The sequence below is a fragment of the Malaclemys terrapin genome, chromosome 6 (genome assembly GCF_027887155.1).
Source record: "Malaclemys terrapin pileata isolate rMalTer1 chromosome 6, rMalTer1.hap1, whole genome shotgun sequence".
Lineage (NCBI taxonomy): Eukaryota > Metazoa > Chordata > Testudines > Emydidae > Malaclemys > Malaclemys terrapin.
The window spans coordinates 91,145,347-91,164,290 of record NC_071510.1 but is presented as its reverse complement, the minus strand read 5'-3'; positions in this window follow the sequence as shown (position 1 = coordinate 91,164,290).

Sequence of the window (18,944 nt, the reverse complement as noted above, 5' to 3'; positions counted from 1 at the left end):
GACAATTTAAATGTGCCCGTGGCCAGCTGACCATTTTAACAAAACCACAGTGCTTTGTTCCCTGTGGTTGGATTTGTCCTAAAGGATCTTTCAGAAGGAAGCAGTGAGAAAGTTTTAAACCTACAAATCATTTAATGTTCTGTAACATTTTTTTGGTCCTTTCAGAGACATGATGGTAGATAATGTAGATGGATCATTGGTCTGTTTCATTATGACAAATATCTTCCTCCTTATTGAGGGCCAGATTTAAGCCTTTTCCTCGACCCCACCCCCACCGACATATATACCAACTTCCAGGTGGAAATCGGGGCTCTGTAGCACTACCTGCCTTCCTTGCTGACCTGGCTGAGCTCACTCCACATATCTAGAGTCCACGGGCCTATTCCTGCTCCTATTCAAGTCATTCTCATTGCCTTCACTGAGGCAGGATTGGGTCCCATGCTGGGAGAAGGCAGGGCTGGCTCTGCGTAGGGAAGATGCACTCTGTCGTCTCTCTGGCCCCACAGAACTTAACCAGAGAAGACAACACAGGGTAAAACTGTAATATCTTTTCTGCAGAGCCTCCTGTCTCACTCCAGCTGTCCTGGTGGCCTGTCTGGCTCGTAGCATAGCTCCTATGGAGCCATACTGCCAGAGAACCCGGAGGGGCTGCCAGGGAATGGATCTAGTGCATGGGCAATGGACCTCTGCAGAGATGGCCCTGGCCTCAGGGAGCTGCAAGGTTTGGGACAAATAGGGCATCTTCATGCAGATTTCTTCACCAGAAGAAGCCCCTTCCCGGAGCTTTGTTTTGCAGCAGTTTGAAATCCCTGGCACTTTTCCTCTTTAAATTCAAAGAACCTTCTCTGAAGCGTAACATCACTGGCTAACAAAAAGGGACAATCTGGCCACGGCTGTTTGTTATTCCCTCCCCTCAATTGTTCCTTCTTGCCAGGGGCTCACCTGATCCAGAAGTGTTCCTAGTTTGCCATCTTCCTCTGCAACAGGCTCAACACATCAATTCTATGTCGATCTCTTGAGGGCAGAAAAGTCAGTAGCACTCAGATCCTGGCCCGCTCCCTCAGTTTTACCAACTAGCAATTTGGGTTATGAAAAAAACATCATGCTGCAGACAATAGGCCAGATTCTCATTTACACTGGCATAAATTCAAAGGAAGCCAGTAGAGTTGTCATGATGTGTAAGTCTGGAGTAAATGAAATAAGAAATTAGCTCAGTTTCCATACACAGGACACTGCAGCACACAAGGACATCGCTTGCCCTTTCTTTCTGGCATAGTGGCACCTTGCCATTAATATCTTCCTCCTTGTCCATGCTAAACAAAACAGACATTTCAGTACAATCCACCAAATTTCTATGGAATGCTTTCATACCAGACCAAAGGAGAACCAAGGCCTAAAATCCTTCCCAGGCATTTTCTTAGCTAGCAAGTAAAAAAAAAAAAAAAAAAGGCATCTTGTGTCTAACCAGATAAACCCTGATTGCATTTTGAGAGTATGGTTGCAGGCAGGCAAAAAGTTAACCTTTCAAACATTCTGCATAAGGTCATTCCCATAATCAAAAGGAAAATAATCCTCTTTCTCTAGATAATTGACTTAGCTAACCAAAGATTTTACGCTTCAGACAAGGCTCTTTGAATTCAAAGAGGAAAAGTGTCAGGGATTTCAAACTGCTGCAAAACAAAGAACTGCCTAATGCTGCGGGGAGAGTATTTGGGGGGAGGACTCTTTTAAAAAAGAAGCAGCATGCTCCTGAGAGAACAAGGATACTTCTCTGTCTAGACTTTTTACACCTGTCATACGCTCATCTCTTATTCGAAGACTGAGCCAACATAACCACAAGCTGTGTGACAAGTGTTCTGAAGAAGCAAACATGTGAACAGTGGTGTGTGGTGTATAAGTCAGTCATTTTCATGACCTCGTTTCTGCTAACCTACCGGTAGTGATCAGACATAGCTTGCTGCTGCCTGATCTGGCTACAATGAGGTAGAATAGTGTAGTTAAGAAAACCTACCTTAGCATAGGAGAGGCTCCAACCTCTCTCAGCAATCACAATGCCAGGCAGGAACACAGAGCTACCCTTTGCCATCCCACAAAGCCTGCAGCTCTGGACACCCCTCATTTAGTTGATAAAGGATGTAAAGGAGAATCTCAACTTTCATGCTAAAAAGGCAGCACAGTCTAGTAGACTAAGCAAGGGACTCAGAGCAAGTGACTAATCCCAGCCTTTGTCAAGTCACATGGGCCACAAATTCACACCCAGTAGGCTCAGCTGAGGCACCTATCTGTGAGGTGGGGTTTTAGGGGCTTACATTTATACGGCCATGTTTGAACATGTTGGGCTTAATCTATCTGGGCCTCAGTTCCCGCATCTGTGAATTAGGGATAACTGTACACCTATCTCACAAGGGGGAAGTAGCAGTTAAAGAGTGAATGTTTTAAAGTGCTCTATGAATATTAAAACTCAGCAGAGTGCACATGAAACCCTTCAGCGCCTGAGATCCAGCATACCCCCAAATCACAATTTAATTGAACAATTGTCCCCTGCAAAACTTCAGTCTTCTCCCCTTTACTCTTCCCTTTTTGAGTTCTCTCATTCAGCTGTCCCCTCCATTCCATCAAATCCATCATCAGTCTTTCATGCCTGACCTATCTGATTGCTTTCTATGATGAGATAACTGGCTCTGTGGATATGGGGAAAGTGGTGGATGTGATATACCTTGACTTTAGCAAAGCTTTTGATACGGTTTCCCACAGTATTCTTGACAACAAGTTTAAAAAAGTATGGACTGGATAAATGGAGTATAAGGTGAATAGAAAGATGGCTAGATCTTTGGGCTCAATGGGTAGTGATCAACAGCTCAATGTATAGTTGGCAGCTGGTATCAAGCAGAGTGCCCCAGGGGTCAGCAATTTAGTGGATGACACTAAGCTGGGGGGAAGAAGTAGATACACTAGAGGGTAGGGATAGGGTCAAGAGTGACCTAGACAAATTGGGCCAAAAGAAATCTGATGAGGTTCACAAGGACAAGTGCAGGGTCCTGCACTTATGACAGAAGAATTCCATGCACTGCTACAGGCTGGGGACTCGACTGGCTAAGCGGTAGTTCTGCAGAAAAGGTACCTGGGAATTACAGTGGCCGAGAAGCTGGATATGAGTCAGCAGTGTGCCCTTGTTGCCAAGAAGGCCAACAGCATATTGGACTGCATTAGTAGGAGCATTGCCAGCATATCGAGGGAAGTGATTATTCCCCTCTATTCAGCACTGCTGAGGCCACATCTGGAGTAATGAGTCCAGTTTTGGGCCCCCCACTACAGAAAGGATGTGGCCAAATTGAAGAGTCCAGTGGAAGGTAATGAAAATGATTAGGGGGCTAGGGCACATGACTTATGAGGAGAGGCTGAGGGAACTGGGCTTATTTAGTCTGAAAAACTATTTCACTAGGAGGGTGGTGAAGCTCTGGAATAGGTTACCTAGGGAGGTGGTGGAATCTTCATTCTTAGAGGTTTTTAAGGCCTGGCTTGACAAAACCCTGCCTGGAATGATTTTCCCTCTGCTCCTATTTGTTCCCCATCCACACACCACTATTATTTTTATTTATTATTCGTACTATGGTAGCACCAATCTTGTGCTCACTTGTGCAGTGTAAACAAGGTAGCAGGAGTTTGAATTCCAGGCTCAGTCTCAGAGCCACTAACACTGCTTTGCATTGCTCCAGCTCGGTACAGTAGACCTTAAATTGGCCTAAGTAGCCAGTTGAGGATCCTCCTTGTTTAAAGAGAAACCTAGAATGGCATAAAGCCAGTCCTGCACCTCCACCTCTCTCCCACAGCCTCCTGAGTTCTGAGGAAACTCCCTTGAGCTCCTCCCCTGCCTTTCATCCACAGAAGCAGCTGCCCCCAGGAGCCTTCAAGGGGATATCTTCAATACAGAGCACTACAGACTAATTAATCCAGCATCATGCTGCATTAATTTCCCCCCATCATATCTACTGGAGTTTGGGGAGAATTATGTGGGTCCCTCTACCCCCACACACAGATCACCTGTTGGCCTTCCTCTGCTGCTCCGTTCCCAATCCTAATTACCAACCAGGCAGAGGGTTCTCTGTATTGTGAAAAATCTCTCTTTTAACAAGTTTTCCAAGTGCAATAAATGAATGGAACAATCCAGCCCTGGTGAGGGAGGGAGCAAGGAATCTAAGAGTCTCCTAAAACTCAGCAATGGAAAAGACTTACAATTCAGAACCCTCATTACAACCCTTTTCTAATCATAATTACCACCTATGATGGCTGAAAATCCTCTCTTGTAAATATTCCTATTTCTAAATATTCCTATCCCTGCAACTGAAGGCAGAGAATGCTTCATGCTGTTGAAATGAACTGCTTGTTCTACATCAAGGGAAAGAAACTCCAGCGAAGGTTATTAAAATAAGCAGTATTTTGTTATTTGTCATATTTCTCATTTTTTGTCATTCCACATTTCAGTATTTTATAATAAACCTGCATGGTACCCTGAGGTTACTTCATTGTTTGTTTTATAAGGTGCCTCATTCACCATTCATCTGGGAAAGCAGCATTGTTTTTGAGTCCTGCATCCCAAATCAGAACTCTTTATGAGCCACTCTATATAACACAAACAGAGGTACCCTCTGGGCACCATATAAATTAATAGCAGAAGTGTATTTCTTTTCAACATAAATGTTTCATCCAGGAAATTTGATTTCTCTGATGGAAGAGTTTCTCTTAATGAACTTGGCACTGTAGGCACAAACTGTTATCGAGGTATTTGTCTTCTACATGCACACCACGGGGGTCTGCATCACACTCGGACAATGGAGTTCCAGTACAGTAGCCTCTGTTGGCCTGATTTTCCAAGGTGCTGAACACTCACTATTCCTACTGAAGTCAGTGGGACTTTGGGGTGTTCAAGGCCTTCTGAAAAATCAGGTCATCTATGAAAAAAAAACATGAAACAAAGATAGCAATGCAGCTGCCATTTCATGGACAGTCACTTCAGACAATGATCCTTCATAATCTGACCATGTCTATCCATGTTGCAGTGTCAATAATCACCTTTTTTAAATGATGGGCTTCATTCTTTTTTCACTGATTTGAATCAGCAGTAACATGGCTGAAATCAATCCAGTTACATCAATATAAAACTGAGAGAAGTGAGAGAAGACGTAGGCCCAGTATACTTACTTGTGATCTAATCAATGTGGGTAGTTAATTGTCTCAATGCTAAGCTTTCCTGCCTATGAGGTCTGACATGAATAATACTTGCTAGGAATCCTTGTCTTGCTCATCCAGTTTCCTGAGCAATCTTCAGATATGTTCATCTCTTGGTGATCACGTTCTAGCATCTAGGAAAAAGCAGAGACGTCTAAACCTACAACAATTTAATTTAAGAACATTTGGAATGGAAGATGACCTTTATTTTAAATCTATGTCCCCCAAAGAATTTTAGGACATAAAATCTGCATAGGAATTGCATTCCATGAGCCATATTCTGATCTCAGTCACACTGGTGTAAATCCAGAGTAATACCTCTGACTTTGATTAAGTTACTCCAGAGTCATTCTCATAGAAATGAAAGCAGAATCTAGCCCCTATAAAACCCTTGCTTAAACAAATCATCACCCCAGAACCTAGGTCCTAATTCTGATCTTTCAACTGTTTTACACTGACTTCAGTGCACATACTCCTGATTTAACTGAGGTCAGAATCAGGACCCGAGACTGTCATATTGCAGATTCACACCTCCTCAGTTCAGAAGCCTATTATTCTCTGTCTTAATATTTTTTCTTATCTTTTGTTGCCCTGATGAGAAATTAGAGTGCTTTCCCTCTCCCTACCCTCCTTCCCCCTCAGCTAACAGGTTGCATTATGGTATTGTATAGCTAGAACATCCAATACACAGCCAGTTAATGATTGTAAAGGAAATATTGAAATGTGTTAGGCTAGTGAAAATTATCATGGATTAGCTGTTTGGTGCATCTTCTGACAAAACTGTGTATTTAGATTCTAATTGAAGTGTAGTTCTTTAGACTGCAGGACCAATGAACGTGAAACACAGTGAATCTCGCTCCTCAGCACTGACGTGCAAACAAGAGAAATATAACGCCTACTGTATTTTTCAGTTCACCGATGGAGTTTTCTGAATTCACCTGTCTGCTTCATGGTTTTACTTTTGTGAATTTAATTTCATTTAAACAAATGGAGCAATACATGTGGGGGGGACTTCTTCAATTCTGGAAAGCGAATATCTGAAATAGACATTCTGGACCCCACTTTGGATGCTTTTTGCCTCCCCTTCAGTGCAAAGCAGCAAGAATACTGGCTTAACCAACTACTTGGGAATTCCCTGAGTCAGAAGAGATTCCCAGGTGGCATACAGCCAGCTTAACAGCTCCCGGCACGTGGGACAGGCTATGGTGTCCTCATGTCTTGGCAACTCCTGAAAGCCATGGAAAGCTGGTGTAAATTAGAGCAGCCTTCAGGCAGTTGTCTCTCTAGATACTTCCCAATTTTCTTTTACACATTTATTAATTTCTCAGCCATTTTCTCTTCTATACTCTAAAATAATCTCTAACCCACAAGGTTTAGCCCTAACAGTTTCTCATGAGTCCAGTAGGGGTATAATTAAGCCTGTTACCCTAAAATCTAGCATTTGTAGTGCCAGATCCCTTTATCTGGTTCACTTGGTGCAGGGCCTAGGGTGGGTAGGGTAAGATGGCTCTAAGCTGGGGTGGGCAAACTTTTTGGCCCAAGGGCCACATCTGGGTATGGAAATTGTATGGTGGGCCATGAATGCTCATGAAATTGGGGTTGGGATGTGAGAGTGGATGAGGGTTCCAGCTGGGGGTGCAGGCTCTGGGGTGGGGCCAGAAATGAGGAGTTTAGGGTGAGGGAGGGGGCCCTGGGCTGGGGCAAGGGGTAGGGATGCAGTGGGGGGTGAGGGCTTCGGCTGGGAGTGCAGGCTCTGGGGTGGGGCTGAGGATGAGGGGTTTGGAGTGCAGGACGGTGTTCCGGGCTGGGACCAAGAGGTTCAGATAGCAGGAGGGGAATCAGGGCTGGGGCAGGGGGTTGGAACATAGGAGGGGGTCAGGGGTGCAGGCTCCGGGCGGCGCTTACCTCAAGCAGCCCCCAGAAGCAGTGGCATGTCCCCCATCCAGCTCCTATGCGGAGGCACAGCCAGGTAGCTCTGTGCGCTGTCCCATCCGCTGGTGCTGCCCCTGCAGCTTCCATTGGCTGCTGTTCCTGGTCAATGGGAGTGGTGCTTGGGGTGGATGCAGCGTGTGGAGCCCCCTGCTGCACCTACGCATAGGAGCCAGAGTGGGGACATGCTGCTGCTTCCAGGAGCTGTGCGGAGCCAGGGCACATGCAGAGCGGAGCAAGCCTCTGACCCCGCTCCCCAGCTGGAGCACCGGAGTGGGAAAAACCCCAGTCCCTGCTCCCTGCCGGGACCTCGAGAAGCAGATTAAAACATCTGATGGCCTGGATGCAGCTCGCAGGCCATAGTTTGCCCACCCCTGCTCTAAGCCATGGCCCCTAGGGCTGCTCTAAATTACATTGGCTAGAATTGCCCACTAAGCACTGCTCCACCATCCAGGAATCACTGAACTTTACCTTCACACACACTCCTCCCCCTTCACACCTGTAGGATGGCCAGGGATGCCCCCTATATGTGAATATGAGTGGATGACATTCAGGGACTCTGTTACTTTAGGAGAACCCCCAGAAGCCTGGCTAAGGCAGTCCTCCATCCCCTATGCACTAACAAAGAGAATCAAAGAGGACATAGCCATGGACCACAATCTGGCCTGTGACATATAACAATCCACCTAAGCACAGCTCTATTAAAGGAATAGGGCTACCAAAAATATACTTGTTTGTGACTCAAACCAAAAGATCCTGTATGCAGAAATACAGTGAAGCTTTTTTAAACTAGCTAAAACAACACATCATCAGCACATTAAGAGATGTACTGTAAAAACTAGATTAACTTTCTGGGCCTGGTGCTGACCTCAGAGCAGTTTCGAACATCCTGACTTCAATGGGAATTACTCCTGATTTGCATAAGTGTAAGTGAGATCAGAATCAGGACTATTTTCTGTGTACTAAATCAAAACTGATTTAACATAAATGACAAAGCCCTGTTAAATGACTCTGTTAAGAAATATGATGTCTGAAAGGCAAAAAAAAACTTACTACAACTTGGTTACGCTTTAACCCAGTCTCTACTGTCTTTGGAATTGCCTTATTTTAACGTTCCTGTTTCTTGCATTTGTATTCAGACAACTTAAAAACTCTCCCCAAGTGACCACCTTATTACTTTCAGTGGTTTGGGGCCAGTTTCTTCACCCAATCCCCAAACCTCTCAACCCATTCTAGGAATTACATGTCCTGTTTCACTGCTGCTGTACATGATAGCAGATCTCACCACATGGGTAAAAATAGTAAAGGACGTATTTGTCAATTTTTCAGTATTTTCAAAGCCACTAGTTCTGGCTAACTGCTAGAGGAACCATTCGTGGATTGATCTCCATCGCAAAGTACTGTGTCACCAGATCTCACTGTTCTACAACATGCTGCAGCACGCTGATGGGCAATATAATCTATATGAAAATGAAGGAGCAAAATATATGCAAAGCTTCACTGCTGGTGCAGAGGGCTGGAAAATATGTTGTATAGTACATCATTTCACTGGAATTTCTCATTTTCAGGACATTGGTTCTAATATTACTGCCGTCATAGTGTTTAATGTCCCTATAGTGGAATTCCAGCATTAAAAAAAAAAAAAATCTATGGCTCATAGCCAGGAATGCATGGCTCACTAATTTTGACCTGTCTGCCTATTTTAGGACCTGTGTCTAGCTGTGTCAGGGACTGAGCTCCCAGGCACTGAGGTGTCAAATAACTGGTGACAAATTTTAAAATAAACAAGCACACACTCAATTCCAACATTTTTAAAGTATTTGTAGAAATTCTATAACCACAAAAGGTTTTGAGGGGCAATTTGCCTTCTTTCTATGTTCTTTCAATATTTTTCCTTTTGTTTGACTTTAATGATTGTAAAGTGATTTAAGATGTTCTCAGGAAAGACACTTTACATTGTGAGAAATGGAATTGTTGGTAACGACTAAGAATCACCTGTTGACTGAAAACTCACCATTTTCACTTAGGTGTTCTCTGTCTTCATTGTTGCCTTAAATAATTCTGTATCCATGGTATTAATTAACATTTCTCTGCCAGGTTGAGGCTGGCCCTGTATGTCTTTGAAACAGAGTTATGATTTGATACACAGAAAGTTTAAAATGGGTTAGAATGACACACTTCCATTCTCATCATGTTGTCCTCTCTCTTTGGAAAACTGAGTGATGTTACCCACACTAGGAAATATGCCGTGCCATCAACTGTTTCTTATCTATTATACAACTAAAACAATGGCTTTGTAGCCAGCTTTGGAAGTGCAGAATAACACCAGAATGCAGAAATAAACATGACTCCTAGCACAGGATAAAATGAGAAGATTCCTCCGGGGTGGCCAAGCTGTTAATTTGAAAAAAACCCTTAGGAATGTGTTACAGAGGCAGAATGGGGAATTCCAGGCGTAGGAGTTTCAGCTCCCCCAATAAGCAGTAGGATTTGCCAAATATAGAGTTTCAGCTATAAATACCACACATTCATGTGCCCTTGAATACTGCTGGTGAGCTGGTGGCTGTGAGATAATCATTCCTGAACATGTCTCAGTAGGTCAGTTTGGGAGCCAGACAACCTTAGTGGTTACTGTCTATGAGGTAGCTGTCTGGGAATACAATCCTCAGAAGAAAAATCACCAGTTCTAGACAGCTAGATCCAGACTTCTAGAGCAGTTTAAAGTTCCTGTGTTACAGGTTATATATCGTGAGCCAGGTGCTCCAGAGAAGCTCACGGTGCATCCAAGTGGGCAGGAGCATAGGAGGCTTTCTGCCACCTTTCCACCCCCTGATCTCTGGGGCTACTAGGGGCCAAACTGCTCCTCCACCCCCCACAACCTCAAGTTAGAGCATCCTCAGGGCTGCTCTGTCATGCACTGGCAGATGACAATTCCCAAAGAGTTTTTCCACCAGCTAGGATCCCCAGTGTGCACCAGACATACCACCAGCCCACTCTGGAACAGCCGCTGTACTGGGGAAAGGGGCCAGGAACAGCTGCTATAGCCAGCCCTAAGCCAGCTGATGATTTCTCTAGGCTAAGAGAATGTCTAAAGACAGTGTTAAGTCCCCGTTGTGGGGTTGATTTTAAAGCATGGGTGTCATGTAATTGGTCTTACATTTTGTTATTAAATTTTGTCAGTAGTCCATATGACATACAGAAATATTCATATCTGAACCTGACCTGTCTCCTAGCAAAGCCTGTGAGACACTTGAGCCCCATGCTGCTGCTGCTGCTGCCAACATAAGATATTCCTGTTTTCACGTGTATTTACTAATGACATTTCTTTAAATTTCTACAACAACATGAGAAGCTACAGCTGCTAGTAGGGGATACACATTCAGATACACAGATATCTAAGGAATTAAGTTGTACCTTTTTTATTTTGGTGTTTTTAACAGTTTTGCAAAACAGAGTTTCCAGCTATAAAGTGTCCTGATGTCTAGCAGTATTGCTATTTATCGGCGAAATCAGGGTTCAAGTCTCACGCTGGTGCTCTCATACCCCAGCTGGGGAAGCTCAGGTAGGTAGAGTGTGTGGAGCACCCAGTCTCTGTGAAGCGCTATCAGCAGCACCTTCTGAGGTCACGTATCCACTTGGGCTACCCATCACCCAGACTAACAGAAATCTGACCAACTGTGTAAGGCTAGAATCACAAGAGGCAAGGCCATTTCACCCACACTCTTCCCAGTGGCTATCAAAACTGAGGATTATTTATTTATTTATTTGCTTGTATTACCGTAGCACCTAGAAGCCCTGTCAAGGACCAGGACCCCAATGTGCTAAGCATTGTACAAACAGAACACAGTCCCTGCCCCAAAGAGCTGACAATCTAAGTCTAAGACCAAAGACAGCAGATGGATAGACAGATAGATGGGGGAGTACAAGGAAACAATGAGATGATATTGGTCGGTATGATAAATTGTGGTCTCAGCACACCAGCAGGCTAATCATTGTCAAGTTTTTTGAGGGCATCTCATCAAAGGAGAGTTTTAAGAACAGATCTGAAGGGGAAAAATGAAGTGGCTTTGCAGATGTTTATACCAGGTGTCAATGACTTCTTTTTTTCCAGTTTAGCACCTGGCAGAAGAATAAGACAAATACTGAAAGGCCTCCACAATCAATCAGAGCCATAACCTCCTGCGAATTTCCCTTGGACATAGTGCAGCCTGTAGTGCAATAGTAACCACAGCTCAGCTGGTCTGGGACATCAATCTGGGTAGGAATAACAGGTTTGTATGGACTTTCATTGAGATTAAACAAAAAAGATCCCAGATTCTTTCCTAAAAGAACAATGACAGCTCTGAAAAAAAAAATCCCAAACCTCACAACAGAGAGAACTCTCCATGATGGGCAAGACTCACCCACACAGGACAGGCAATGGGTCCTCCAACCCACATGCAGGACAGAATGTGCCAGCACTGAAGATGGGAGAATGCCCTAGGCCAGTACTGCTGCCACACCCCCAAGCAGACTGCTTTGGGAAATCCAGTACGAACCACATACTTGTGTGCATGCATTGTAACTTGTCTGCCCTAACTAGGAGCCAACCACACCTAGGAAGCTTTTATCCCAAGGTCACCCTCATGGCCAATTATCACAAAATGATGGGATGCATGCATCTCGACAGTACAAGGACTACATGTACTTGTATCCAATGAATTTCAGAATTCATTCCGTGTCCTGCCGGCATGCTCTCTAGCCAGCAGAGCTCTTCACTGCAATCCAATGCAACGCGTACACCTTTGAAAAATGATGCTTTCAAGCCTGCCCTGTGGTGCAGTAAATTTGAAAGTGCTCTTAATAATAATCAGGATCAACATTGACTGTAATGGTCTTCAAACCCATTGTATAATTTCATTAGCTACCCAACACAGATGCAAGCAGGGGTGATGTCATACTTTTTCCCTTGCTCTGAAACCTGAGTCAGGCGCCAGAGATAGAAACCAGTTTTACTGTCTCTAATCAGATTAAAGCTTCTGGCAGCTGGTGATCGATAGGTGGTGGCCTGAGCAATTCAGAAATGCACGGGGCTAGCACAGGTTCTCAAGAAGACACAGCATTATTCACATTAAGGCAAGGTTCTTGCTGACTGCACACAGGACTCAGGACACCATGAAATGCCTGTGAGCATCCTGAATCAGTTAGAGCAATTGCATGTTTCAGAGCACTCCTGCCAGCACCACCACCAAAAAGATAGCACTGTGTCACGGTACCAGGCAATTCATGTTCTGACACTGCAGTGTCCTTCCTGGAGCTCCCACGACTGTACTTTTACAATGGCATGGCCTCATATCTCATGTACGAATGTAACCACCACCACATGGGCCTCCGGACCCTCATGCCCATGGTTCCTTCTGGTCAGCCCATCTCTTCTTGGTACAGTGGTCACCATTAAAAAGTCAGCATTTGTCAACAGCTACCAAATGGTGTTCTCTCATACAGAGAATAGGAAAAAATGAGGTAATTTTATCATGTCTATTGGCAAATTGTCTACTTTTTTAATTGCCTACACCACATTTCACAAAACTCAGACATAGCAAAGCCAAAGGCAACCAAACAAAAAAAACCCCAAAGAAGCGAGAGGAATCCATGGCCATTGACTCCTTAACAAGACTTTTTCCAATATGCTGAGAAGATGCAATTATCTCATCATCTGAATATTGCAGTGGTAGAATCAATGCTACTTAAGGAGTCTGACAATCAGTTAAGCACTCTCCAGATATTTGTGCAAGTCAAAGCAATCCTGTGTAAAACATTGATTCGTGCAGAGATATCATTAAAGCTCCACAGTAGTAGTCCCCTAATGGATAGGGAGAAAATGAATTTATTCCAAGTATGGAATTCTGATAAAATCAGACTTGCATCTTCCTCTTCAGTGGGATATGGTTTATTTTTATAGGCTAGATTTCCTCATGATGTCATCTACCACAGTGCGAGAGATCATTCCTCCATATCCCTACTCGCCAGAACCACCCCTGGCCCCAGCACATATCCTCCTAACTACATGTTAGGGGACAAGCCAAACCTGTGAATGGGAGCAGAGCACATTAGCATCATAACAATCATATTATACATTGAATAATGCTTGAAAATCTGCTTTTGTTTTCACTTAGAGTCTCTTAGTAATAACTAAACTAATGAATATATCAGATAAAAAATTGGAGTCACATACTGTCCCTGAATGATTGTCAGTGGCTCTACACCTGTGTTTGCAGTGGCTTATGGAGGCTGCAGGGTTGAGAAAATTTTACTATTCATTTCATATTTTTTTCTGAAACCATGTAACATCAGTCAGGATATTATGGGCCTTTGCAGGATTTTCAGTTAATAGTAATTACAATCATGTCTAAAATAGTGTGGGACAATTTCATTTCTGGTATGATTTGACTTCACTGAAATTACACAAGGAATGAATTTGGCCCTGTGTGTGGATAATTAATAATCTATCAGTGTCTTGCATGAGTGCTCATACTGAATCATTCTACCATCCTTTCAAACAGTGGCATCACTAATAAGACCATTAACTAGAGAGAGTATCAAGTCAAGGTGAATTCGTGTTTTCATTATTTTCATTTATGATTGGTTTTGAGTTCAATTGTTAATAGATGCCAGTGGTGATTCTGGCACAGAAAATGTGTATCTCTTAACTTTCATTAAGATGCCATGGGGGTGACAGTAAATTCACAGATGTGACCATTTGGCCATAAACAATCCCCTTGGAATTAAAGAAACTACAATGTATATTTTCATGTTGACACATACAAATGTTAATCTGAAATAATTTAGATAATGGCATAGAGAGTACACTTATAAAGTTTGCGGATGATACCAAGCTGCAAGGGGTTGCAAGTGCTTTGGAGGATAGGATTATAATTCAAAATGATCTGAACAAACTGGAGAAATGCTCTGAAGTAAATAGGATGAAATTCAATAAGGACAAAATGCAAAGTACTCCACTTAGGAAGGAACCATCAGTTGCACACATATAAAATGGGAAATGACTGCCTAGGAAGGAGTACTGTGGAAAGAGACCTGGGGGTCATACTGGACCACAAGCTAAATATGAGTCAACAGTGTAACACTGTTGCAAAAAAAGCAAACGTCATTCTGGGATGTATTAAGAGGAGTACTGTAAGCAAAACACGAAAAGTAATTCTTCCGCTCTACTCCGCGCTGATTAGGCCTCAGCTGGAGTATTGTGTCCAGTTCTGGGTGCCACATTTCAGGAAAGATGTGGACACATTGAAGAAAGTCCAGAGAAGAGCAACAAAAATGATTAAAGGTCTAGAAAACATGACCTATGAGGGAAGATTGAAATAAATTGAGTTTGTTTAGTCTGGAAAAGAGAAGACTGAGAGGGGACATGATCACAATTTTCAAGTATATAAAAGGTTATTACAAGGAGAACGGAGAAGAATTATTCTTCTTAACCGCTGAGGATAGGACAAGAAGCAATGGGCTTAAATTGCAGCAAGGGAGGTTTAGATTGGACATTAGAAAAACCTTCATAACTGTCAGGGTGGTTAATCACCGGAATAAATTGCCTAGGGAAGTTGTGGAATCTCCATCATTGGAGATTTTTAAAAGCAGGTTGGACAAACACCTGTCAGGGATGGTCTAGATAATATTTAGTCCTGCCATGAGTGCAGGGGACTGGACTAGATGACCTCTCAAGGTCCCTTCCAGTCACATGATTCTATGAATTATCTGAGCTGTGTGAAATGTAAAACTATGAGGACCCAATCCAGCAAATGCTTAACTTTAAGCACTTGAACAGAGCCACTGAATGCAATGGTTAAAGTTAAGTACATGACTCGTGTTGGCAGGATCACGGCCTTAAACTATCTGGTTTCAGGTTTCATTACAAACTCATGCCTAATCCCTGGCTCACTGAAACATTCACTAAGTTTGACAAACCTTTCAAGCCAACTGAGCTGAGTTATGAGTGAGCCTGAGATTATATAGGTTTTCCCATTAATACCATGCAAAACTCCATTTCAGATTATTTCAGTATAAAACCAAGCAGTTTGAATGACTCTGGGCCCTGAGTTTGGGGCCTCTTTGATCCTAGACTTCCAAGCATTAAGCAGTGGGGATGAAATTGCACAAGTTTAAATATAGAAAAATGTTTGCATGAACCTCTGTGAAATGAAACCTCTGCTTTTTTAAAAGCAAAGCTTTAGCAATGACATCATTTCAGGATGCTGCTACACTTGCAGCTCTGGCAAACAGCGATGAGGTAATCTCCTGCATTTGAAAACAACATCTTGGTGCATCCTACTGCCAAACTGACAAAACAAAGGGTCAGACTATTGTGCCTCACTACCTGGGGTACTGTCAGCCAGTCTGAGCCTACACTGCCACCAATAATAAATAAACATATAAAAGACCAAGAACACAACAATAATTGAGATAACAAACAATTCATCCCCACAGTAAGGGGTCATGGCTTGACTCTTCAGAACATAGGCCACACTGTGATTTGCGATAGGGAAAAGTGAACATGCTGCTGGGCCCACCAAAGGGAGAAAACATTAATGCAACTGAAGAAAGTGAAGAGGAGTGTCCTGCCTTCCTGTATCCTGAAAGAACTTGGACATAATGTGGCAGAGACACCTGGAGTGTCCCCTTCTGCAGAGATGGTTCTAACATGAAGAAACTGGTTTTATGCTTTTCTTTTCCCCCCACCCCTCCTTTTCTTGAATTTGAAAGAAGAAAATCTGGACAGAAGATGCACACTCTATCCTACCATTTGTCCTCGTTCTTCCTCCTCTACCTGTTCTTTCTTCCTCTGTTCTTTGACTAAACTACTTCTCAACATTCCCCATACTAGGAGATATGTCTGGATAAAGAATCCTGAACAGAGGGCAAAAGCTTCCCCAAAAAGGGTCTGAATCGCAAAACTAACAATACAGCATTTCTTCAAAGACTGGACACAGCTTGCATGCTAAGAAAAAGAACCTCTATGGCTAGGGTAACGGTGCTATGCAGTGACACTCACCATAACCATATTTTACTTTCATTGCTTCCTATATGACTTAAACATATAAGGCTTAGGCCATGTCCTTTATTGCCCCAGTGTCCACTGGGCACAGTGGTATGGGGATGGGGCTGCAGAGGAGAAAGTTGCAGCTCCTAGATTTTGATTTTACTCTATCATCTATTCCAGCATAATTTAGAACAACCTACAGACTGCTCTAAAGCACATGCACGAATTACTGTCTAAAAAAGGGAGTTGCACTCTTGCCACACTCCCGTTGTCCCCAGCATGCCTCCTGCACCAAGAGCGGCAGGACAGGTAGCATAGGCTTTAGCATTAGCTTCACTGGAGACTCCCTGGCATTAGCTTCACTGGAGGCTCCCATGCAGTGGGGGAATTGTCATGTGGGCAGATCCAGCAAGCTCCTGACCCCTTTCACTGCCAGAGCAACACAAAGGGGCAGGAACGATCAAGAGCATCTGGCCCCTTACTTTCCCTACTGATCTAAGTATACTATGCTCAGAACATTTCTGTACGCCTGGCGAGATTAAAACTGACCTTCTATGTATCATTTAACAATCACATGTGGAGCACTCTGAAAAGTGAGCCCTGCTCAGCATCCTTGTGCTTTGACAATAACCCTTCTTTCTGGTCAACTTCTCAGAAGTGCAGGGTTTGCAAAATATTCAAGCTAATGGTAGAGAAAACTCAAGATAGTGCAAGGGTATTGCTGGAACCTGGCAAGAACAGAAAGAGTCAATATTAAGCTCCTCTTGAAGACCCTGTGGCCAGATGCCAGAAAGAGCAGTCTAGCTTTACGGATTGGAGCATGCCTGCCTTCATCTTGCTTTTACAAGCTATACCCCCATGGACTTGTTCAATACTTCATGGCTCTTTCTAGATGATACCAAGCATTTTTGGTGCAGACTCCGGAAAGAGTCGTTTTTAATTTGTTTATAACACCACCAAATGTCTGCTTTCTCTGTATAAATTGCTCAGGGCAAGCAGTGAATCAGTGGTTAAATCCAAATCCCTCTTCCTTATAACTTTCAAGCAACAGGCAGAAGGTCACAGGTATGAAAAGACAGATTAATGTTTATTATTATTATTTATGTGAAACCATAAGTGTGCATGGTACATTAGAGTCAAATGAAACATGAGGTAAATTTGCTTCCTTTTGATAACTCTCGTGTGTTGGTTTCCATCCCATTCCTTCCCTGTCTTCAAATTTTAATATATTAAATCACACACAAAACCTCTAAAGCATCCATAACAAGACGTCGATATAACAATAAGCACATCTAATGATATCTCTTTCCAAAGACTACGTCTCTCAACCCTTTGTTTATAGTTTTGAATTATGTCTAGTTTAGCTTGTAAACTTCTTGGGGTAGGGACCTACGACTTTTATCAGTCCGTAAAATGGCATGCACACCTACAACAATTAAGCATGATACAAATAAAAGGGGTGTTGTGCCCAGAGTATTTACAACAAAAATGCCCAGTCCTGCAATGTGATGTGGACCTCTGTGCGTGCACAGAGTCCCTACTCCACACATCACATTGTGGGAACAGGGCCTCAAAGAGGCACCAAAGTGATGAGGTCCACTAGTGGATTCAGAGGAGAGAATTTACTTAATTGTTGGGGGTTTTGTAATAAATAAATATATTATTTCATTTGCTTGAGCACCATCATGAGGGGCCTGTGCTGGACAGAGCACAATTACCTGTTAACACTTTTTTTTTTTGCAACCTATGTGAGCCTCTGTTTGCCAGGGTTTCCTCAGCAACTGTAACTCTAGAACCTTCTACATAATAAATTAACATACAGTTACAACTTAAGCTGGTACATTTAGCACTATACGCTAAAATAAAGAATACTACATGCAAAGCAGACTGAGTTACAGTTCCTATGGAAACTAACTGATCTGTGGGATTAAAATCTCAATTTTAACACTTCATTAACAAAGGTGTGTGCACGTGCGCGTGGAAAAAGTGCCCAAAGGGGAGACTATTACATACATGACAAACTAATCCATTTTTTTCTAGTCTGAGAATGTTACTTCAAAATGTAACAGCTCAAGCTTGCAGTGAATTCTGATTCATAATGTTTTGAACTAATTTAAGGGTACAAAGAGCAATAGAGTGTTACCGGTAACACTGTTTACACAGTAAAGTGACACAGTGTATATGCCAGGTATCTTATATAAAATTAATTGGCTCATTAACCTTAGCCATATCAACCAAGGTCAAATACAAGAATTCATGGCGCACAGTATATATGTATATATTTCACCTTTGTTCTTTTAAACAAAACTCTTTGTTTAACAGCAGTGTGAGTAATTTAGGAAGAAAGGAACAATGATGTTGAGAGACGGAAAATTCCAGATAAGTAAGTAGACATGATGATTAATAAGAAAGCATATAAAACATTACCAATATTGAGATAAAATGCAAATCTTATTTTATTGTTCTTTTCTGCTGGCATATTTGTATATGTACTTAAGACCTTTTTGAAAATCTCAGCTGGTTAATCTGGATAAACTTCAGATAAACTTTAAATAACCATTCCGAGGAAAATTCTGGCCCTATTGAAATCAATGGGAGTTTTGCCACTGACTTCAATGGGGCCATGATTTCACCTTCAAACATTTGGATACTTGTAAGAATAGAACCTGATCCTCAAATGTATTGAGGTTTGCCCATCAATTGTTTCCAGGAAGATAACATAATCAAACTAAAATAAAAACCCACAAGCAGGCAAAGG